This window comes from Hypanus sabinus, chromosome 31 (genome assembly GCF_030144855.1).
Source record: "Hypanus sabinus isolate sHypSab1 chromosome 31, sHypSab1.hap1, whole genome shotgun sequence".
NCBI lineage: Eukaryota > Metazoa > Chordata > Chondrichthyes > Myliobatiformes > Dasyatidae > Hypanus > Hypanus sabinus.
Genome location: NC_082736.1, coordinates 9145923 through 9154200, shown reverse-complemented (window position 1 = coordinate 9154200; position 8278 = coordinate 9145923). Strand labels below are relative to the sequence as shown.

At 43.9% G+C, this 8278-nt stretch overlaps 2 non-coding genes across 2 annotated transcripts; both read left to right on the top strand.

Moving 5' to 3' along the window:
- Positions 1-2023: 2023 nt before the first annotated feature.
- Positions 2024-2095, top strand: trnam-cau (transfer RNA methionine (anticodon CAU)). The gene has a single exon. It is a non-coding gene; the product is annotated as a tRNA-Met (tRNA).
- A 590-nt stretch (positions 2096-2685) lies between these two features.
- trnaa-ugc (transfer RNA alanine (anticodon UGC)) lies at positions 2686-2757 on the top strand. Its single transcript has one exon. It is a non-coding gene; the product is annotated as a tRNA-Ala (tRNA).
- Positions 2758-8278: the final 5521 nt, after the last annotated feature.

Below are 8278 nucleotides of genomic sequence, written 5' to 3'. Positions count from 1 at the left end.
TGCAGCGGCTAACGGACTAGTGCAGACCTGACAACCTGTCTCTGAATGTGAACGAATCAAAAGAAATAGCTGTTGACTTCAGGAGAGAACGGAGCGACCACTTCCGGCTGACATCGACGGCTCTTCGGCAGAGGACATTAAGAGCACCAAATTACTTTGTGTTCACCTGGCGGAGAATCTCACCTGGTCCCTCAACACCAACTCCATAGCAAAGACAGCCCAGCAGCGTCTCTACTTTCAGCGAAGGCTGAGGAAAGACCATCTCCCACCCCCCCCCATCCTCATCACATTCTACAGGGGTTGTATTGAGAGCATCCTGAGCAGCTGCATCCCTGCCTGGTTCGGAAATTGCACCATCTCGGGTCGCAAGACCCTGAGCGTATAGTGAGGTCAGCTGAGAAGATCATCGGGTTCTCTCTTCCCGCCATCGCGGACATTTACACTACACGCTGCATCCACAAAGGAAACAACACTATAAAGGACACCACGCACCCCTCATTCAAACTCTTTTCCCTCCTGTCGTCTGGGAAAAGGCACCGAAGCATTCGGGCTCTCACGACCAGACTTTATAATAGTTTCTTCCCCCAAGCTAGCAGACTCCTAAATATCCAGGCCTATTGGCCTGCTTATTATTTATTGTAATGCCTGCACTGTTCTGTGAAGTTTGAAAACTGGGCGGAAAATCCCAGATGAAGAAATTTCCAGCACGATGGTTGGCCTTTCATTGCCGTCGTTGAGACGTCGGGATAAGCCTGTACCACGTGGGACAGTTAAGATTCCTTCCTTGCTGTATCAGTCCTCGGCAGGGGAATTCTATAAACACCCGCACTTTTACGGAAGGGAAGGAAGATCGGTCGTGATGTTCTGAACATTTGAGCAACAACTATAATTCTCATTGAAACCTACTGAACGTTGAAGGACCAAGATAAGCTGGACGTGGTGAGGATGTTTCCTATGGTGGGGGCGTCCAGAACTAGAGGGCACAGTCTTAAAATTGAGGGGCGACGTTTTAGACTGAGGTAAGGAGGATCTTCTTTTTAGCTTGAGTATCGAATCTGTGGAATGCTCAGCCGCAGACTGTGGTGGAGGCAAGTGTGTGGGATTGGGTGGGATCCGGGATCAGCCGGGATGGAACGGCGGAGCAGACTCGCTGAGCTGAATGACCGAATTCTGTTTCTATGTCGTATGGTTTTATGGTCTAACTAAATCCCGATGAAGGGATTGTTTGAGGGACGTGCTTGCAATGCGGAAACCAAGACCGCATCTAAGTCCGTGAGTTCAGTTCACAGGGAGACGTGGAGAACTTCTGGTTCTACTTGGAATCCAACATTTATTCAATGATCAGGACAGGATGGGATCGTAAATGGGACCTCTGGATTGAACGTAGTGACTGCCGAGTGTGGCTCAAAATGTCGTTTTTTTGTAAGAAGCCCCAGAAGAGGGACGAATTGTCCATGTTAACAATTAAATAAAATAAACAACTTTCAATGTCGAAATATCGGGAACGAGGTGCAAGATGGGATAAAGCATGAACGACACAAAGAGAATAACTGGGTGGTCCAGAAAGTAAGGAAGAAAGAAACGAAAGTGGAGACAGAACGAGATAAAACAAGTAATTAACAACCGAAAGTGAAGTAATTGGGTATTAATAAGGGGGAAAGATGAAACTGATGCAACATGGACAGACACAGACGGAGTCCCAGACATATACAGACACAGACACAGACTCAGACATGTACAGACACAGATAAGACCTAAACATATACAGGCACCGACACAGACACAAACAGAAACAGAGACACAGTCATATACAGAAACACCAAAACACACACACACACACACACACACACACACACACACACACACACACACACACACAGACACACACACACACACACACACACACACACACACACACACACACACACAGACACACACACACACACACACACACACACACACACACACACACACAAGAGTTTGCACGTCATTCCTGGAAGAGCAATGTTTTTTTTATATATATAGCAGAGTGGCGCAGCGGAAGCGTGCTGGGCCCATAACCCAGAGGTCGATGGATCGAAACCATCCTCTGCTATGTCAGCTGCTGCCAACAACAATTTTTCTTCAGTGTCCTTTAAACACGAGGCCATCCCATCATTGGTAGATTCAAGGAAATCCACTGGCTTTCGGCTGGAATGTACTTTTATCTGTTTTCCTTTTTCACTTTTGCGGAGGTTTCTGTTTGGTTGAAAAGATTAACCCATTGTGCATTGAGGTATCCTAATGTCATCTATTCTCTGCAGGCCAAGCGGCATCTTTGGAAAAGAGCTCACTCCAACTTTCCGCCGAGAACTTTCATCAGGACTGGAGAAAAACCGAGAAGACCTTGAACAGGAGTCTCTCTCTCTCCCTCTCTCTCGATGTTCCAAATCGTTCGCTGTATCGATTTCTCAGACAATAAATCCTGCTGGAGAATGCTCTTCATCCCATTGCACAATCAGGCACAAATGGGAGCGTGTCCACCGGCCAGGGCGCGACAAACAAATAGCTGAATCGGAAAGGACCCCCGAGTCCGCTCCGGTCGCAGAGGAAGAAAAGTATATTATCTGTGTTATTAATGATGACGCTGTATCTCATTTGTAATATACAGGAACGATTGGACCTGAACAGTTCTGCATTTTAAATGGGGATGTAGCTCAGTGGAAGAGCGCATGCTTTGCATGTATGAGGTCCCGGGTTCAATCCCCGGCATCTCCACGCTAGTGAGCATTGAATTTTGAACAAATCATTAGTTTCGCTGGTGGTACAGCGATACAGCAGCGGAATGAGTCTCAACGTAAATCAGTTAAATCAATAAATGTCTCCTTCAACAAATGGCTCCACAAGAGAGAGAGTGGACCACCAAAGCCGCCCACAGAGATCAACAAGAAAGCACACCGGTGTGTCCACTTCCTGAGGAGACTGAAACCAGTGAGACTTTCCCTGCCACTATTCTAAATCAGCTTTTATTTTACATGAGCACTAAACACTCTTAATTTAGATCTCTTATTTTACAAGAGATCTAACCGCTTTCTAAACCGTCTTGTCCGAGAATGGCAAGGAATCCGAAGGCAAGACCCGACAAAGGATAGAGTTCCCAACATTGAGACCCAGTGATTTGCGGTCCATTCAGAACTGACGGAACTCTGAACTTCATTCGATCATATGGACGGATTGGGAGGTGAACGAGACTCGGGATTGGTAAAATAAATCCTGGAGTGTGGGTGTATTCTCCGCTGCACCTCAGACTGCGGTCGCTGCTCGTTACGTCGAAGATTGACCAAAGTAACATACACTAAGTGGAGGAGAATATCAGCGGGCCAGGCGGCATCTCTGCCCGAAATATCGACTGTTTACTCCTCCCCATAGATGCTGTCTGATCTGGTGATTTGGTCCGGCATTCATTGTTCTGGATTTGCAGCATCTGCAGAATCTCCTGTGTTTATAACCTAAATAACAGCCGCAGACAAAGAGAAGGAAGGCAAGGAGACACAAAGGGAGATAACCAGTGTGTCTGACTGCGGGGCTGTAGGAATAGGGTCAGAATGATATTGAAAATCACATCCGTATCTGAAATGTCTGGAACGAGATATCCGGCTGGGTCGGAGAACAGAGACCGGATAATAACTGGATGAGGTAGGAAGCGATGAACAGGGAGAGGAGGACGGGGAGGAAGGTAAAAGCGTAAGAGAGACACGAGCTAAATTAAACAGGTAAAATATTCCAACATACAAAACAATAGACAATCGGGAGAAAGCGGAAAAATTAACAAATAAAAAGACAGGAGAAGAACAGAGATATTTACCAATCAGCAGAATGGCGCGACGGGAATGTGCTGGGCCCGTTATCCAGAGGCCGTCAGATTTATATCATCGTCTGCTATTCTTCAGCACAATATTTTTCCGTAAATTGCCGTCACGTCACCTGGTACACAACCCACATTTCACTAAAAAATAAAAACTTGTGATTCCAATTTAAGTTTCCTTCCACTCACTCCATCACTTTCTAAGATTTGTTTAGAATTTCGCGGGTAAAACGACAATTCTTGTCGTGCTCAGCGATAGCCCAACACATCTTGTTCTCCGCTGATTAAATCTGTGTCTGGTACTGAACTGATTGAACAGAGAATACTGGAAACACTCATTACCTCAAGAAACATTTTGAGTGATGAGACGGGATTAACCTTTCTGATCGTGACACTCAATTGAAAATGGTGAGATAAGAAGATAGCTTTCAGTGTCGAAGAAGGTGAGAAATCGGACGGGATGTGAAAAGGGGTACATCTCTGATGGGGCGAGACCAATAGACGATGGCGGTAAGATATTCGGAAAGAGAAACACGGGGCTAAAATGGCAGACGAACGACGGACAGAAATGTTAATTTCACTGAGAAAGAAGTAACGTGGCTGAGTGATTCCAGGCCGATAGGTTTGTGAGACATGTGCTGAAAAACAGGTACAACACACGGCGATCGCCGGGAATCGAACCCGGGTGAGCTGATTGAAAGGTAGCTATGCTCATCGCTATACCACTATCGCTCCATGTTGCAGGAGTTTCGAGTAGTGAAGCGTCTCCCATGCTCCATGTGATTCCGCAGACCCCGAGCTGCTCTCTGTCGGATCAATCCTCACTCTGCAGCAGGTTTTATTGCGGCCAGTTGGCATCGCCATTCTCAAACAGAGTGAGTTATACAACAGCCAATGAACATTCACCAGCGATCGGACTGAGCGACAGCCGAGTTCTCAGAGAGTCGGAAGGGCTGCAAATGGTGCCTGTTTCACAGATCAGCAAATGGGAAAACAAATTCTGATTATTAATATTCTTTAGAAAAGACGATTAATATGTACGAGGTTGATCGTGTCCTACAGTAGAAGGAGATGTTATACAGCTTTCGCTACATGCACAAGCAGCTCAATTCTTTGTGATTATTCAGAATGTTTGAAGTTAATAACATCCCCTTCAATCGTAGGCCACGAACTTATCAATCACCACTGCTTTGGACACTATCTGGAGGTCCATGACCGGTATGCTGCACGACCACTGGACTAAGTGTGTAAATGTAGGAGGGACTATGTAGAAAAATAATTGTGTTAGATTTTCTAAAACTGACTCCTTCTACCTTTAGTCACGAACCTATCAATTACCCCTCGTCGGTGTCAGCTGAGTTTAGGAATAAATAAAATAATAACCTGCAACCACTTTGCTGAGATTATGCTGCGATTCTCTCCATAGTTGGTAGAAGATTGAGGGGCAGATCTGCTGACAAATCACACAGAAATGTCACGTGAATAGGGTTACAACGATCGGACATTTCAACTTCAGCAAAATTAACTAGATCATTTTTTTTGTGTAAGATAAGAAATGGAATTTCTGAAGTGCACCTGGAAGAATATTTTTGTTCCAGTCCATCGATAGTCCAACTAGTGTTGACAATGGAACTAGGTTAGGAAATTCACTCTGTAACTTGTAAAAAATCACAATTCGCACTTTACTGTCTCTGCATAAACGGCAACATATCTATGTCGACACCCGGCCAACAACTTAGAACAAGAATTCTGCTGTTCCCTCTGCACCAATACTCAGTCAGACTACTTTTCCCAATTATATAACCAAATTAAGACATCGCAGTTGTACACATGATCGATCCTTTCTTCACCCATTCACTGACTTGGGGGATCTTCCTTGCGATGGTGGGTTTCAGGAAAGAGTTATATCTGCTAGCACATTCGAAGTTTCCACTTTTATCTTCATATTTTCCAATTCAATTATCCCATTCCAATGTCATATGGCCGTAGGTCATCTGATTGGCTTGAACCCTCCCTTTTGTTAGCTCTGCCCCAGGCCAGCATCCATTTATTTTCCTCTTCCCAGTAAGGGTCAATTGGTAATTTATGGCTCTTTGTTCCCTTTAGAAACCAGTTTAAATAACTCCAGACAAGCATTGAACGCAACATTCACAAATTTGAATGTTATATTATATCAAAAACACCTCAAAAATAACTTCTAATTTGGAAATTATCTCTTTACCCGCTGATTACCTGAAGCAACTTTGTGTTTGCTTTAAAACACAGAAATGTTCCTCTCACAAAATGGAAGACGTAAAACGGTTCCACAAAATGACATCTTCATTTCCAGGCACATGGCTGGTACAAAGACACTTGATCTGTCTGTTTCAACTGTCCTTGAGCTATTCGACTTCGATGCTATCTTACATATTTTATATCCTCCGTGGCCAATATCTCCTCTTTTTCGATCCACGGAAAATCCTGGGGATCCCATTACGGTTAATATGTCTCACTGAATATGGCAGAGAAGGAATAGCAGCATTCATGACTAAATCAAAAATACAGACAAGGATTTTAAAATATTATCCGAACAAAATATGAAGAAACATGATAAGTGCATCCTATTTCATACCATACTGTCCATCGGTAATTTAACGGGAATTAGTATTATTGGTATATGGAGTTTAGGAAAAAATGGTACATGGATCTTAGAAAAATAGAGTCCTCTGCGTAGTCCAAGGTAACTTCTAAAGTAAGTACATGTTTATTGAAGGAACTTTATTGCTCTGTAGGTTTCCCATGTTTCTATATTGATACGCAATACAACTGTATGAAATTAAACAAAATCAGCAAAAATAAATGTGTAAAGGCATGGTGCTTGCAAACACTGACGTTATTAAAGTTGCCCTAAAACACAAACTGGCGAAAATACCATGGGTAACCACTGGAACAAAGAGCAAAGCAATGAAAACATGTGAAATAATACACATCAACGGATATAAATTATCACTTAAACCCCAGTTCCAAACTTTATTCCAAAGTGGATAGATTCTGCAAAACATCATTGGCTAAACCGACGAGATAGTTAACAGTCTTGGATGACACATCCCACTGTTTAATTTGGTAAATAACTCTATCTGACTCTACCTTAATATAAATTATAGGTGGAAGAAATTGTAGTCGTGATCGAGTGGTTAAGGCGATGGATTAGAAATCCATTGGGGTTTCCTGCCGACTACGTGTTTCTATCGGTTTTGATTCCCTGATCCCTCCCACGGATACAGATTGTTAAAAGCCAGTCAAAACACCGATCTCTGTTCGCCGCCTGCAAAACTAGGAAGATCCCCTGTGTTCTGCATTTATTCAGGTGGCCTCTGTTCGGCTGTTATACGAAACGTTGGTGGTTCCAACCTATCCAGGAGACAGGATGTTTAATTTCTCGTTCACATCAACGTGCAAGTTAAATAAAGCAACGACTTGCTGCTCCACTGCGAAGTTCACGAACGTCGGTCACATTTGTACAAAGGGAAACAAATTTAATGTTTCAGGAGGAGACCCATTCGTCACCACTGGGAAAGAGGAAAATACGGTATTTTTCAGTTTCAGACAATGTGGGCGAACGTGATCGGGCAAAGGAAAAGCCACGGATCTGGTGAGACCAAGTGAATGACTGTGACTGTTATAATCGGGACTTTTATTTCTATGTTATATGAACAACAATACTGCGGGAAACGTCCAGCACGGCAGACTGCATATATGGAGAGGAATAATAAATCGGAGGGTCAGGCCGTGTTCCTTCAACAGTACTTGAAAGGAAGTGGGAAGAAGCCAGAATAACAACGCGGGGAAAGAGAAGGAGTTCAAGCTACAAGGTGATAGGTGAGGCCAGGTGAGGACGGAAGGTAGATATGTTGGGGAAAGGGGAGTTTTGAAAAATGGGAGATGATAGTTGAAGCCAGGTAAGAACAAAAGATAGATATTTCTGGGAAAGGGAAATACATGAGAGGCTGGGTGGTGATTGGTGGAAAAGAAACAAAAATGGTTGAAAAGCAGAAATTAGATTGGATGACTAGAGGGAGGCGGTAGACGTGCGAGGAAAAGTGAAGACGCAAGAGGGAACTCCGAATGAAAATAAAAACAAAAAGGGGAGAATAGAGAAATTACCGGGTTAGAGAAATCGATGTTCATTCTATCAGGCTGAAGTCTACCCAGACGGAATATGAAGTGCTTCTTTTCTATCCCGAGAGTGGCTTCATCGTGACAGTTGAGGAATCCATGGACCTTCATGTCAGAATGGGAATGGGCAGCGGAGTTAAAATGTTTGACCATTGGGAAATCCTGTTCGTTGCGGACGGAGCAAAGTTGCTCGACAAAATGCTTCCCCAATCCATCTTGTGTCTCGCAATTGGAGATGACGTCCTATTGGGAGCTCCCGATACACTAGATGACCCAGTC